At 43.1% G+C, this 16147-nt stretch overlaps 1 protein-coding gene and 1 long non-coding RNA gene across 2 annotated transcripts in view; one reads left to right on the top strand and one right to left on the bottom strand.

The window, feature by feature from the left end:
• KIAA1211L (KIAA1211 like) overlaps positions 1–16147 on the bottom strand; it is a 77963-nt gene that overhangs the window by 52516 nt on the left and 9300 nt on the right. The window lies entirely within an intron of this gene.
• The window catches only part of LOC109306183, a 21730-nt gene continuing 7924 nt past the window's right edge, over positions 2342–16147 (top strand). The window contains exons 1-2 of the long non-coding RNA XR_002099884.1: positions 2342–2411; positions 11907–11910. This is a non-coding gene — a long non-coding RNA (uncharacterized LOC109306183). The remainder of the gene's footprint in view (positions 2412–11906; positions 11911–16147) is intronic.

Genomic DNA, 16147 nt, shown 5'->3' on the forward strand with positions numbered 1-16147 from the left:
CAATTCCCTATGTTCAGCTATAAATTTCCTCTTTATCTTTAGCATTGCGGGCAAATCTGCTCCACCCATCATCTGTACCTCAACTACTATGCCATGATACATCTCCTTTATGGGAGGCATTTTGAAGATTCTTCTACTGGAAAAATACAGAAGGATGTATTAAAGACTACTTATGTCAGTCACTCAGTCTTCCCCTCCTCTTCAAGTCACCTCAAGCAGACAGCTGTGGAAAGTTACAAACTTGGGAAGGTCTTTTTCCAGCAACACATCCTGATCCACAGAAGAGCAATGACAAAAAGATATGCCCTTGAAAAGCACTAAAAAATGCTTTATGTTTTCAGAACCTATCATTTGAGTACATATAATACTGATGATAATAGATTTGGGATCCAAACTTTAGCTTTTAGACATCCAGGTCAACATTTTCAGAAGGACCCACCTTATTGAATATTCATCTTAAGATCTTTTTGACCCATTTTTGTGAACAGCACTAAAAACATGAATTGAACTGCAGGGCTAAACATTTCTAAAAATCAGGTCCTGGGTGTCTCAGACTGAGCACTCAAATTGAGGATCTTCAAATTGGGAACATTTTGAAAAACTTAAAGATTTCAATATCCATTAGTATATAATGATTTCCCTGCATTCTGAGTGACACAAAAGAAACTGCAAATGCATGCTTGGCAAATACAGCAAAGATATGAGACTAGATCTACAGCTTTTGTAATTTGGCATACTTCTGCTGACGTTAATGGAGCTCTGCCAGTTTACACTATGTTGCGTATACGCAGCTAAGTTAGATTCATTGTCTGTACAACTTTGGAGGCATGAGGGTGAAATATGAAAAAAGTATTTTTCTGTGAGAAAGCTATCTTTAAGAAAAGTGACTAGGTACAGAAGTATCAAACGTGCTGGCATATATTTCATAATGTTGGTGCTTGTTAAAAATTTAAAAGAAAGGAGGCTACCACAAGAAAGGCAAAATAGTTCAGTTCTGAAGATTATGCAGAATACATAGTTTTAATTTTCACCTTCAGTTATAAAAGATTCCACTTTTACTCTAGCATGGTAAAAATAAAAAGCAGCAACACATTCTAAGCAGTATAAAAACACATAAAGTGTATTTGTGACTGCAAATAACACTTAGTAAAGCCCCTTCTTCTCCATTTGATAAACACGCTACAGTACAAGGACCTTGAAACCAACAACTCTCAAACACTTCAAGGTATTTCATTAATTCTTTTTCTTCTTTTTTTAACAACAGATTAACTAGAGAAGTTTAAAGGTTGTTTTCTGAGCTGTACAGACAGGCAAAAAGCGACTCATGGCAACAGCTCAGGTTTCCTCCTAACTTGTTTTCCTGCCCTCTAATGAAACTTTGAGGCAGCTCCCTATTTGCACAATTTAGCGTGTGGCTATACAGCCAAGGAACACACAACATCACTAAGAAATCAGTCTTCAAGGGAATCAGACAGAAATTCTCTTTAATTACTTACCTGTATATATTCTTGTTTTGCCAGGTTCAGTGTAGCACAAAAGGTTACTGGTGTTTCAATAACAATCCCTCACATTGTGGAAGGTCTAAGTACTACACAAAAACAACACAGGTGCTGTCAAGTTTACATGGATTTAAAGATTTTGAAGAAGTCTCTGTTCAATGAGACTGGAACAAGGCCTTCTTCACCTTGGGAATGACTGGACACTGTGCTTTGCTATCCTTCTTCCAAAGTAGAAGTTATCAACATCACCACAATTGCTTTACCAAATGATCCTTGTATGTGAAGCAGAATGATTCAGTCAAAGGAGAAAGCACCACTATCCCCAAGTTGCTAGGAAACCAAGGAGGGAGTTCCTGACCTGAATACTTAGCTGAGTTTAAGGTTGCCCAGGAAGCACTTGCGTTCTTCTTTCTTGAAATGCCAAATAGACAGAAATCCTCCATCTGATGCAAAAAAACCCAATAAATCTACTTCTACAAACAGTAAGGTACTACTTGTGAAAGTATTCAGCTCGCTTGCAAAAATCTAGAGGGAGTTGTTTTCTGTTCTATGCAAAAAAAGTTGGAGAAATTTTTACTTTTACAATCGCAGATCTCGGTCTCGCAGAAGGCAGGACTGGGTGGCACCTCAGAGAGTAACTGCTTCAAAGAGGCATGGAACCTTTATAGGCAACAACCTACTTTATCAGGTGCTGTGAATAGGTTCATTCATAGTGTAGAAAAAGCAGGGGCGAAAACTGCTTTTACGCTTAGTCATTCCACAAGAGCATATCTGGAGAAGCATCGGCAACTTGTTTCTCTTACCTTGCCATATCTTAAGAGGCATCCGCTAACTTGTTTCTCTTACCTCGCCATATCTTAAGAGGCATCTGCTACTTGTTTCTCTCCCGCCCTGCTAACTCATAGTTAGAAAGTCCCAAGTCTCGTAACTATGTTAACCTAAAGTACACACGCGCTAAAGACAGATTCCAGTACTCTGTAACAGGATATATAAGTAATGAAGAACCAGCACTAGGGGTTGACTTTGATCTGAGTCTCATGACTCCAGGCCGACCTGCTTGCAAGCAATAAAGGCCTTATCTCTGTGGCTCGTGGTGTGACTCACTTCTGGGGACCAAATTGGAACTTAACCTCCAGGAGCTCGAACGGCCCCTTGTGCAACAATAGCATCTGACAAAGTAGTTATTACCCTCAAACACTCAAGCTTCTCTGAACCAGTTTCTAAGATGCCATCCTGCCGTACCTTCTTCCTGACATCAGATTAACCACCCTAGAACCCTGTCTCATTAATCTGAATGTCAGACAGATTACATTTTATATACAAATGCAAAAAAAATTTAACATTAACTAATGCATGCATTGTTAGAATGGTAACGTTGAAACTGAAAAACAAAACCCTAGGAAATTCCAAAGTACTCATAGCTAAATAAACTGGCCCAAATAGCCCTCACTGTATCTGCTGAAAGTAGTATATTTTAAAAATCCTAACCAATCATCTGGAATACCACATGTATGCAATGAAGGAAAATAAATATTGCCATAAGAAATTATTTTTGCATTTCCTAATTTGTAAATATTTGAAAAGTTACCACCATACCATTCTATTACTTATTATAGTCTACATTACATGGTACAGTGGTGACTCAATAATCCTATCTCCGAGTTGAGGGGAAATGGGGAAGACTCTCTACACCAGAGCACAGTTAGCTAGGAGGGGGGAAAAAAAACAGAGAGCAATTTAGGGACCCATTTCCCAGTAGTCCTGACATTTTTCTATGGGTACCAGTATACCCTATAATTAAACTGCAGTCTAATCATCACTGTTAAATTCTTCTGAAGGGGCATTCAGGGCATGGAAGGATTAGCCATGAAAAGAAGGGTCCATGCTATTTTTGAAGAGGTTGACTGTGGCTTTATTCCTTCCTCACTTCCCCTACCCCAGATGTGTTCCTTTTATTTGTAGGTGTCTGTATCTGGTCATGCCCACTTCAGGTATGTGAAAAGTTTGTGTTATGAATTCTTTGTGTGGTATTGTAAAACATTAATAATTTTGTCTATGTAAAACAACTTGTGGTTTTGCAAAACTAGCTAAGTACATACTTCTCACTTACAGACTAATGACCGAACTTTAAACTTCAGCCTTCAATATATTTGAAAGGAGGGAAGGCTGTGGGCTAGGGAAAGAAAGCAGAGCAGCCTTGTTGTCTATTATACCATGTAAGGGAAACAAAACATGGTATAATAGACAACAGGGGTGGTTGACCTACAGCATGTATGGCCAGCCTCTGTGTATGGCATGCAACCATCAGGGATGGGACGGGCAGCATAGCAGCAGGTAGGGCAGAAAGCAGAGCAGGCAGAACAGACAGGGAATGGGGATCAGAGTGGCATTTGGGAAGGGTTAATTTGTGGCACACAGGGCTAATTTGTGGCACACCTACCAAAAAAAAATTGGCCCCTGCTGGTCTACAGGGTTGTCCAACTGGCGACCTATGGGCTGCATGTGGACCAGAGGCCATGCTGTGCCCCAGCAGCTGCCTTTCCCACTGCCATGTAATGGGGGGTGGTGCATGACTGGTGCAGTCCATACTGTGGGGTGGGGGAAGGCAGTGCATAGTGCAGTGGGGGAGGAGGGGCATCCCACAGGAGCCATTCTTGTAGCAAGAGGCCCGGGGACTGCACACCAATACTGCATGCAGCCCCTACCTGTGTCACAGTTGGACAGCCCCAGTCTACAATGTGGAAAAGCACCTTCTATTCTTGTGCACATTAGAGATCAGAAATCTGTTTTGTTTTCTGTAAGAAATTTGGCAAAATTTTCAGGCTCTATAGACATTTTGTTTTGTTTTATTTTGTTTTTCATTCAAAGGCAAAAAACCCCCTAAGATGAAACTTTCCACTACAACCAAAAGCCATTTATCATAAGCAAAAAAACTCAAAAAACCTCTAGTGATGAACTTCTAACCAGCTCTAATTTATTACGTCCAAAATATGAGAAGTAATTTTCCTTAAAATTTATTTAAAAAAAATCACTTTGGAACTTTGGATTGAGACTAATCATGGAAAATATTAGCTAAAAGTTTTTGTGGTAACTTACATGCAAGTGAAACCAAAAACTTAACAAAATATGTTTCACAACTTGGACTTTCTACTGTGGAACACTGCTGAAAGACAGGTGAAATGGAAAAGAACTGAACATATCACAGTCTTTGCAAACATGTTGGTCAGTCTATATTATCACAGAAAAGTACATGCAGAAAGACTCCTTTAAGCAGGTAATTGTATAGGGCTAGATTCCGTGGTCTGTTTAAGACATGTTCAACATAGGATTAGAGTTGGGGGCTGAATAAAAAGACTTTAAATCATATCTGAACTCCTATGCGCCTCCCCCCTATAAAAATCCTGAAACTAGTTACGGAATGGTTCTATCCAAGCAATAAATTAGGCAGGCCTGAGAGCAGAGGAATACTCAATGCTCAGATACATGGTTAAGTACCTTTCTGGATAAGAGCCAAAAAACCCCCTCTGTAATGACTATAAGAGAATTATGATGTTTTCACTCAATTCTCATCTCTCCTCTTCCTGCAGGAATAGGAAAAACTCAGTATCTATAATAATGACACTCAAAAGAGGCCACTTAAGTTTCCAAATAAAATATCTTACTGATGTCTTGGCAGACATAGCAATGAGATTTGAACCATGGTAGATTTTTAAAGAACAACAACATAAAGCAATTCTAGACAGCCATGCAACATCTGGAGCAGGTGGTGTACAAACATCTACAACTTGAAATAAAAATCTTATTTGCTATAAAATAAAAAACTGGTATGCCTAAATAGAAACAACACATGTAAGTCAACTAGTTCTATTCAAGTATCTACTAAGACTAAGTAGCTCTAAACCAATGTATTTTAATAGAATCCAGAGTAGAGTTACCCTAGGAAAAAAAATCAGGTGTAGAGATCATGTGTCCAACGTTATCCCAAGGTAGCTGTTTGCTCAACAGAAATAGGGTATTGCTGGTTTCCCTGCAACCTACTGCAGTAATAGCACATAGAATTTAAGTTCCTCCAGGACAGTTGGTCCTTCGTCTGTTTTGGACACTAGCAAAACTTACAAGCAGCATTCAAAAATGACCTAAGTGACACCACTGAGTGACACCAGTGTTAGTATGTCATGTTTAGGTCATAAATTTATGTTCTGTGCAAATAAGATTGAGAATAGACTTAATTTCACTGCAATAGATTCATTTCATAAATGTTGTCCCAGACTATGTTCCAGAATTCAGTAACACAATAATCAGACAGAAAATTAGAAATTACAGAAAACAGTAGCAAAAAGGGAAATGGCAAATAAATGCATTCAGTTGTGAGGCCTAAGAAGGGGAACAGAAATTTAAAAGACACAAGTAAGGGAGATTTGAAAAGAAATAGAGAATTAGTGAGGCTCAGAGAGAAAAAGATACTCAGTAGACATGCATTTCAGATGTGAACAGACTTCAAAATGGTGACCAGTCTATAGGAAGAGTGAGAAAAGACTGTGACTATCCAAGCAGAAGGTTTAAGTGGGAAAGAAACAGGAGAAGGCTGTCAAAGTAGGTTGAAATAAACCCAAGAGGGTTTTTATGTATATATAAAGTATCATTTCCATACACAGTCAGGAGGACTATTGTGATCTACATCTCAAAGTGAATGGGGAGTCAGTGGAACCCTCTCACAACAAAGTAAGTGCCAAAGGTAGGTAGCAGATCCCATTTCCATGGGTGATCAGAAGATCAGTCTGTACAGTCAGGCAGTACCCAGCCACTGAGGGAGGCATCTACACATTCAATTAGTATGGCTGAATAAATTCTGGAGCAGTTTGTGCCAGAGTTTATTGCTTTCAGGTGTAGCATTTACACATGAGCCCAGGACCTCAGCATATTGAGCAGGGGTAGCACAGCCCCAGCTGGCAGGGGAGTTGGGGGCATCAGCCTGCCAGGCCAGAACTGCTCTGCCCTAGCTAAATGTGATGTGGAGGGACCGGCTAGGGCACAAGGGTGTTACAGGAAGAAGCTAGCCAGCCGGCAGTCCCTCCACTGTAGCAATCCTGTGCCCCAGTCAGCCCTGGTTATCATCTACACTTGCGTTGTGGTGCACTATATAACTCCACCATGGGATAGTACTCAGTGTCAAGCAGTACTATCCTACAGCTGAGTTAATTAGTTTACTCCACCTTAATAAGGGCACATGTACAAATGGTGATGCTTTACTGAGGAGTTAATTAGTCAACTCTGCAGTAAAGCACATATGTAGATGCCCCCAGGCAGTCATCAAGGATGCCAACTGTGGTATTTATGGCACTTTTCAAATCCAACCAATGTTAACATTTTCCATATTCACCATTTATACAATGATGGGTGAGAAAACAGGAGAGTAGCTTTAGTAAAAAAATAGGGCAGATCTTCCTCTTGTGTAAACCGGCACTGTGTTTGATGTACACTGGCTAGTGACCTGGCCAGATGTTCTGAATTATAAGAAGATGACAGACAGGAAGGAATTCCACTTCAATGGCTCTTTCATTTGAGCCCTACCTGTGCTCTAACACTCACAATTAAACCAGTATTGGACAGTATTGAGATCTGAGTCTCCTTTCCAAAAGGAAAAGTTTATGAAAAATAAATCTTGCCAATGAGTACATTTAGAGTCCTGAAATTTAAAGACACAATGAAATTAATGTAATTTTGAAAATATGCATAACTTATTGAGAGGTATCCATGGAAGATATCGAATTTTAGCTGATTTTTTTTAATGAAATCTTCATAATTTCTCAAGTAAGAAGCAACTTGGACAACCTGAAACCTGAGATACTGCTCCTGCCTTTGTTTAATGTATTTTGCATCACCACAGAACCTCACAGGAGACCTGAGAGACTCCTTACCAGCTAAGAACTATATGCTCAGAGGAGTTTTCCATCTATTGACTTCTCTGTGAAATCCTATGAAATATGAACTTTCACTTCTACCCAGGAGAACTTTTACAATCATATCTCTGAAGCCTGATGAAGGCTTTGTGCCCAAAAGCTTGCAATAAAAGAAATATTTTTGCAAAAATCTTGTTGATCCAATAAAATATATCACCTCTGCCATGAGCCCTGATAACTTATTGAGATCTCTTTTTTAAAATGTAAGTGCTTTGTAAAATAGACCCTCTGAAATAGCCTGCTTTCACAACTTCTAAAGATTACGATCCTCTGTCTCAATAGCTATAGATAGCTATAGCTTTACAATAACTGAGATATTGCATACTCTAGCCATATGAAAGCACAGATAACTCATTTTTCTAGGACTGAAAATCTAGAATGAGCCACATGAAGTGCTGACTTACACTGATGAACTGTAACCAAGCAACACTGCCATTTTCTCTCCAATCTATTGTAAATCTGACTTGGAAAGAATAGTTGTTCTTGTCTATCAGAAGAATAGCACTGAAAACCTGCCAAACTCTAAGCATCCTAATTAAAGAATTCCACTATTCTACTGGTAGATATAGCAAATCTTTAACCAACATTTAATAGGTATAGGATGTTGCCCCACTCCTAATAAAAGGATAATGCTTGATGGCAGCAAATGAATTTCTGGTTCTTCACTGTAAATAATTCTTACAAGTAAAGTAGCCTAAATTTACTTAGCACAAGCACTGAAAAGTAATGAATAATTCATACACTCATAGAAAATAAGGGTTGGAAGGGACCTCAGGAGGTCATCTAGTCCAACCCCCTGCTCAAAGCAGTACCATCCGCAACTATTATCATTCCAGACAAAGCTTTGTCTAGCTGGGTTTTAAAAACCTCTAAGGATGGAAATTCCATCACCTCTCTGGGTAACCTGTTCCAGTGCTTTGCTACCTTCCTCATGAAAGAGTTTTTCCTAATATAAGCAAACTTCCCTTGCTGCAACTCGAGACCATTGTCCCTTGTTCTGTCACCACTGAGAATAATTTAGTTCCATCCTCTTTGTAACCACTTTCAGGTAGTTGAAGGCTACTAGTTAAATCCCCCCTCAGTCTTCTCTTCTCCAGACAAAATAAGCCCAGTTCCCTCAGTTTCTCCTTATAGGTCATGTGCCCCAGCCACCCTAACTATTTTCACTGCCATCTGCTGGACTCTCTCCAACTTGTCCACATCCCGTCTGTAGTGGGGACCCAAAACTGAACACAGTACTCCAGATATGGCCTCACCAGTGCCCAACAGAGGGGAATAATCACTTCCTTTGATTTGCTGGCAATGCTCCTACTAATGAAGTCCACTATGCCATTAGATTTCTTCACAAGAGCAAACTGTTGGCTCATACCTAGCTTATTGTCCACTTTAACCCCTAGGTCCTTTTCTGTAGAGCTGCTGCTTAGCCAGTCAGTCCCCAGCCTGTACTAGTGCATAGGATTGTTCCATCCTAAGTACAGGACTTTGCACTTGTCTTTCTTGAACCTCATGAGTAGACCTACTGAATTAATAGCAGAAGTGGGATGTGTTGTGCATAGGGAGGGGTACTGGGGGGGGCACATGCCCCCCTGAGATTGGCTCTTGCTGGCCAGGGTGTGGGGGTGCCAAGAGAAGTGTCGGCCGGTGCCCCCTCTGAGATTGGTGCTGGCTGGCGAGTCGGGGTGCCAAAAGAAGTGCTGGTGCCACTTCCGGCTTTGCCACTGGTGCTTCCAGGATCAGCAACTGGCTGTTGAGGGACTCCCCCCCAGTTGGCAGTTGGCCACTGGGGACCCCCCAGATTCAGGAGGCACCAGTCATGCATGGTGCTGTGGCTCCTTTAATCTCGCAAGTTCCCCACATTCCCCTCCCCCAACTGATTGGTGGAGGGCCCCACTTGTGGCTTTCTCCTGATCAGCGGAGAGATTAAAACTGCAGGTTTAAATATGGTGCCATTTTTGCCTCCCAGAACTGATTAGCTGAGAGGCCCTGGATGGCCCTGCTGTTTGCTGCTCACTGGCAGGGAGGCAAAAATGGTGCCACATTTAAAACTGTGGTTTTAGCTTCCCTGTTGATCAGAAGGGAGCAGCAAGGTCCTCCACTAATCAGCAGTGTAGGGGGGGAGATAAGGTGTGAGATGTGCATGGGGAAACATGCAAGATTAAAGGAGTTGCCACACGTTGTACTTCTGCTGTGAATTTGGTAGGTCCCTACTCATGAGATTTCTTTTGGACCAATCCTCCAATTTGTCTAGGTCACTCTGAATCCTAGCCCTATTGATACCCTTTCAGCCTGATGATCCAGCCAGTTTTCTATCCACCTTACAGTCTATTCACTGAACCTGTACTTCCTTAGCTTGCTTGCAAGAATGTTGTGGGATACTATATCAAAAGCTTTGCTAAATTTAAAGTATATCACATCCACTGCTCTTCCCGCATACACAGAACTAGTCATTTCATAGGTTGGTCAGGAATGACTTGCCCTCCGTGAATCCATGTTGTGAATGGAGAGAGTAATAAAAAATAAATTCTGGGTTTTTTAGCACAATTATTAAATGTCAGGAGAAAATAAAGACAAGTGAACTTTCTTACCTGCTGACACAATCTAAGCAGTAACACCACAGACGTTACTTTGAAGGGAATTGAATACTTGAAAAGTACTCCAATAGTAGTTTTTATTTAGTTTAAGTCTTAATATCATAGCTATTTCATTAGAGAATGTCTGACAGGGATATTATTGTGATGAAAAATTCTTTATTTGAACATGTAAATGAATCTTTCTTGCAATAAAGCAGATCCCAAATAGAAAGTTGCTCCTTTGAGCATTAAATTTTTAAGTCATGTCTGTGTCCTTATTCTGCTTAAGGCCAGAGTCCAGAAAGCAGGAAACAAAGTTCACGTGTAAAATGTTCAATTGTTATCCTTTATAGGAATAATAAGTGAAGAAGATATATTCTGTCAATAAAACTGTCTAGTTCTGAAAAACGTGAAAGCTTGTGGTCTGTCATTATCTCGTCAGCTCACCAGCAAAGAAATAAAATGCCCAGGCAGGACATAAGAGTCAATTCTCTCTTTTATTCTTGCTTTGTCAACTTAAAAGACATGCTAGCTGTTGGGTATATTACTCATCTCTTGTAAAACCTAAAGTACAAAAAGAGAACCAATATCCACTAGTCCTCTGCATTCTAAAAATCAAGCTACCAACAAGAACAGGAAGTACTGCATTTATATAAAATACAGCTCTCCTGTTTACTGACGTATGCTCTTCTTTTAGAGACTATAGATTTTGATCAAAATATAGAATGTAAGGGCATTTGTACAACTGCATGTGCCACAGCACTGGGAGCTTTTAAAAGCACTGGCACTGCCACACATGCAGTTGTAGAAGTGGCAAAATGTGCATCAGCACTGAGAGAATGGCAGTGGTGTGGTTTTGAACTAAAACACACTGGAGGTGTTTTAGTTCTAAAGCACACCGCCGCCAGGTTCTGCACGCTGACGTGCATTTTGCCGCTTATACAACTGCACATAGCACAAGTGCAGTGTGCATCAGCTTGCATGCGGAGCAGACTCAATCAAGTCTGTTTCAATCCACCGGATCTGCAGCACATCGCAGGACAAAAAGTTACAGGCAATCCTCAGACTTCCAACACAACTGGTTCCTGAAAACTGCATCTTAAGTCGAAACATTGTAACTCAGAACCAATTTTCCCATAGGAACAATGTTACAAATGGTGGATTCGTTCCTTTACAATGGTCGACACAGCTGCATCCAGCTGGTAAGTCTGTTGTGGTGGGGGGTAGGGGGAGGGAAGGAGCAAGGGGGGGCAGATCAATGCCCCCACAACGAGAGAGTGATTGGGGCTGGGGCAAGTGCTGCTGCTTGCCGCCAGTCCAGGAGCTGCTCATGTGGCGGCTTGTCCAGTGGCTCTTGCCACTGCTCCTGCTGCCAGTCTGAGAGGGCATGGGGTGGAGGCATGTGCCCCAGGATCTGCACGGGGTGGGTGGGACTGGAGCTGCACTCCAGGCAGAAGATGCTGGGAATGGGGCCTATGTCCCTCCACCACTCGCCCACCTGACATGGGATCAGCATGAGACTGAGCTGCTGCACTGCCTCTGGACAAGCAGTGCGTAGTGATGGGAGTTGGCCCAGCCTCCCCATGCCTCCCGATGAGCAGCAGCTTCGTCCTGGCTGCATGAGTGGTGGCAGGACATGGGAGCGCATGTGCCTCCGGATTGGGGTGGAGCAGGTGTTGGAGCGGGGGCTATGGGGAGCTGCAGCAAGTTTTCAGGTGGCAAATGCCCCCTGACTCATGCTCTGCTGCTGCTTGACCAGTCGGGGCAAAGCTGCTGCTCATCTGGGAAGTGTGGGGAGGCCGGACCAGCTCCTGGCGTTGCACACTGCTTATCTGGAGACAGCATAGTAGCTCAGACTTGCACTGGCCCTGCACCAGCTTGGTGAGCAGCGGTGGGGCATAGCCCCCGCTCCCAGCATCTTCCACCTGGAGTGCAGCCCCAGCCCCACCCACCCCATGCAGATCCTAGGGGACATGCCTCCCCCCCCGTGCGCTTGCACACTGGCAGCAGCAAGAGCTGCTGGATAAGCTACCACATGAGCAGCTCTTGGGCTGGCAGTGCACGGAGGTGCGAGCCACCCCAACCCACTCCCTGGGTAGTTCTTGCCCTAGCCCCAGTCCCAGTCCCAATCATTTCCTCGCTGCAGGGGCATTAATCTGCTACCCCCACAACATCCCCACCCGCCCACTACAACAAACTTATCAGCTGAACACAGCTGTGTTGACTGTAGTAAAGGCGAAACCAGCGTGAGAACCTTGAAACGGGGTGTCAATTTTCAAATGTCATAAATACTGTTTGTCATAACTTGAAAAGTCATAAGTTGAGGACTGCCTGTATGTGTATAAATGGCCTAAGAGACTTGTGTGCTGTCATCCCTGCTTTATGATTCAGAAACATGGACCACATATGCTAGACACATCCAGAGAATGAACAGCTTCTGCATGAGATGTCTGCCTAAGATCTCAAAAATAAAGTGGGAAGACAGAATACCAAACACTGTGGGCATTTATACACATATGTTTATCTACTCCAATGTGCTGGAGATCCGGCACATCGGAACAGACTCAACTAATTGAGTCTGCTCCGCATGTGAGCCGAGACCTCCAGTGCTGCATCGCATGCATTTTTATAAATGATGAAATGCTCATCAGTGCTGAGAAAATGGCAGCGGTTCACTTTTGAACTAAAACACCTTCAATGTGTCTGAGTTCAAAAGTGCACTGCTCCCATTTTCTCAGCACTGATACGTATTTCGCCATTTATACAAATGTATGCACCACAGCGCTGGGCACTTCTAAAAGTACCAAGCGCTGCAGCACAAGTACGTGTACAAATGCCCAGAGGTACTAAAACATGAAGGACTGACACACTTAGAAACCACTATCAAGCAGAGAAGGTTGCAATTGATCAGCCATGTCCAGAGAATAGGAAAAGACCATTTCCCCAAGAATGCTTTGTATAGTGAGATTCAAGATGGCTCTAGAAAGTGGGCTCGCCCTCTATGGCAATACCATGATGTATGCATAGGTTATAAGAAGTCATTCACCATCAACATAGAAAGCTGGGAGAAGCCCACTGAATCCCATCCAATCTGGAGGGAACATCTGGCACTGGGTGCAGCTCAGTGTGATGCACCTTTGATCCAGAGGATGGAAGCAAATCAAGAAAAAAGAAAATAGCATGCTGTAAATTTGAACTTCAAATCAGACAACACATGGATCTGTGAAACCTGTAACAATCTGTGTCACTCTCAAATTGGTCTTGTCAGCCACAAATAGATTAATCAGGCATCTGACTAGACCTACATGTATGCCATGATCCAGTGGATCAACAGTTGCCTATACCTATAGTTTTTACCAAACACAAAACAGCACACCTACCCTTCTTCGCTGTGAGGTATATCCCAGAAAGTAAAGTAACAAAGTAGCATAATATTGTTTTATAAGCAAGGAAGCCTTAGTAATTTGTATGTATTAACTTTTCCTTCATCACTTACATATCAGGTAGGGGTGTGCAAAGCAGGCCCTATTCGATTCGGATTTGGCCTGAATCAGGGACAGTGATTCAATTAGTTGATTCAGGTCACTGTCCCTGATTCGATTCAGCCGAATCCGAATCTGAAGATTTGATGCTGATTCAGAGAATCAGCAATTTGGTCACAGACACAGCTTTAAAAGTTTTTTCTACATACCTTGAGGTAGCAGGTGCAGCTCATGATCATTGCAATCCTGGGGTGCTAGGTAAATGCCACAGGAGTGTGGGCGGGTGAACCTGAAAGTGGACCGGAAGTACTTTTGGTCCACTTCCAGGCCCACCGGGGAGCATGCTGGGCCCCCCCCCACCGCACCTCCCTGGTTCAGTGATCAGCTGCAGGGGACCCCAGGTGTCCCCCCCAGACTCAGAAGGCACTAGTTGCTGAGCCAGCAGGACACAGGGGGCCCCCGCAGTGTGCTCCCTGGCAGACCCAAACGTGGACCAGAAGTGCTTCTGGTCCACTTCCAGGTCCGCTGCCAAGTGTGCCGGGGGACACTCCATACACCTCTCGTGCTTCTGTGGGACACTCCACGCACTCCACTATTGCAGCATTCATGAGCCCCTACTACCTAGAGGCAGTAAACATTTAAAGCTGTCTCTATGTCTGAATCTCTGAATCTTTCCGAATCTCTCAGAATCTATTTGGAGGATTCCGATTCGATTCAGAGAGATTAAAGGGTCCTCTGATTTGATTCAGATTCAGAGATTTGGCCACTGAATTGGGCCGAACCAAATCAGGGACCAAAGCTTTGCACAGCCCTAATATCAAGCATAAGAGATGTGACTGAAACACTGAGAAACGCTTTTTTGTCAGCGTAGAAATGCATCAGATTTACCAATGGCTTTCACAATTTTGAAAATATATTAGGTCACCTTCAAACTTTTCTTTTCCTCCAATAAGAAAAAGATTAACAGCTTCACTTTTTATTTATAAATTAGATTCTTCATTATCTATACATCAATGTGCTACAGTGAACAATAGTGTGTATAGCACTCCATGTGGGATACATCCAGTGCCTTATAAAAGGTTAAATGTTACTTGTTTGGTAGTCTCTGCTTAGACAGCAAAGTACCTTAATGTCTCAATGTTGTTAATGGTGTCAGCCTCCACAAAAACTTCCTATGGGTCAAATTCCATCCTCAAACTCCCACTGACTTCAATACTGGGGGTAGAACTTGGCTGTAAACTCATTTTCTCTGATGTGTGTGCCAGATGACTGTATTTAGTATGTATTCCCTAGACTGGATCCTTATTCTCAGACTGATTGTTTTTCATTATATTTGCCATCTGCTAGTCCAATCACCAAAATGATCTATGCGCTTTTGAATTTAGATTCATTCTCATTATTGCCCCAGCCTCTAAGTGGGCAGGCAGGCAGAGAAACAGACCTGGTCAAGGACACACTCCAGCAATGATAATTCCTTCTCTTCCCTCCCTCCTCTGATAGAAAAGTTGGAAGCACAACACCAGAGTGAAAGACAGAGGATTAGGAGAAATAAACAACACTATCCCAGAGGCAGACAACAGAAAGCATAAGCACTGTGCTGTGAGCTACGCAGGCGAGGTTCTTTGGTTAGATGTGATAACCAAAGAACCAAGAGTGGTCGCTCCTTAAGGAGACGATCCTCCAAGCCCAAAGGGAGGTAATCCCAACGCAGATCAAAGGAGGGCACACAAGCCCCCATGGCTCACCAAAAGCATCTGGGAATGTCTCCTAGCTAAAAGGGAGGCGTACACCCAATGGAAAGGAGGGGCCATCACCAGGGATGACTATTATGCAGTTGCTCGGGGATGTAGGGGAACAGTCAGGAAGGCCAAGGCGGAGATGGAACTGGGACTAGCTTCCCAGATCAAGGACAATAAGAAGTCCTTCTTTAAATATACAGGGGTAAAAAGAAAGTTCTGGGTAATGTGGGGCCCCTGCAGGACACATTAGGAAATTTGGTCGTCACACCAGACAACAAAGCCAACATATTTAACTATTTCTTTGCCTCCATTTTCCTAAGCAGGGACCAGAACAGTCACCCCCCCCACTGGACCCCCCTCAGACCCCAGGGGAGGCACACCTAGGCCAAGGGTTAGTAAGGAACTAGTTAGGGAACTTTTGGAGGGACTGGATGGGTTCAAGTCAGCCGGTCCAGATGATCTCCACTAAGGGAATTGGCTGAGGTCATTGCAGGACCCCTGGCACAGCTTTATGAGCACTCGTGGTGCTCTGGTGTGGTGCCAGGGGCCTGGAAGAGAGCCAGTGTGGTTCCCATCTTCAAAAAGGGGAAGAAGGAGGACCCAGGAAACTATAGGCCAGTTAGTCTTGCCTCGATCCTGGGCAAGCTTTTTGAGAAAATTATTCTGGCGCATATCCACGAGGGGACAGCAAGGGAGGTCATGCTTAGGGGCAACCAACACATGTTCATTAGTGGTCGGTCCAACCTTGTGGCCTTCTATGATCAGATCACCAAATCATTAGACACAGGGGTAGCAGTGGACATAGTCTTTCTGGACTTTCGGAAGGCCTTTGACACTGTCTCTCACCCTGTTCTCATTAAGAAACTGGGGGACTGTGGTGTCGACACCCACATAGTC

This window comes from Crocodylus porosus, unplaced genomic scaffold (genome assembly GCF_001723895.1).
Source record: "Crocodylus porosus isolate Cpor-Errol unplaced genomic scaffold, CroPor_comp1, whole genome shotgun sequence".
Taxonomy (NCBI): domain Eukaryota; kingdom Metazoa; phylum Chordata; order Crocodylia; family Crocodylidae; genus Crocodylus; species Crocodylus porosus.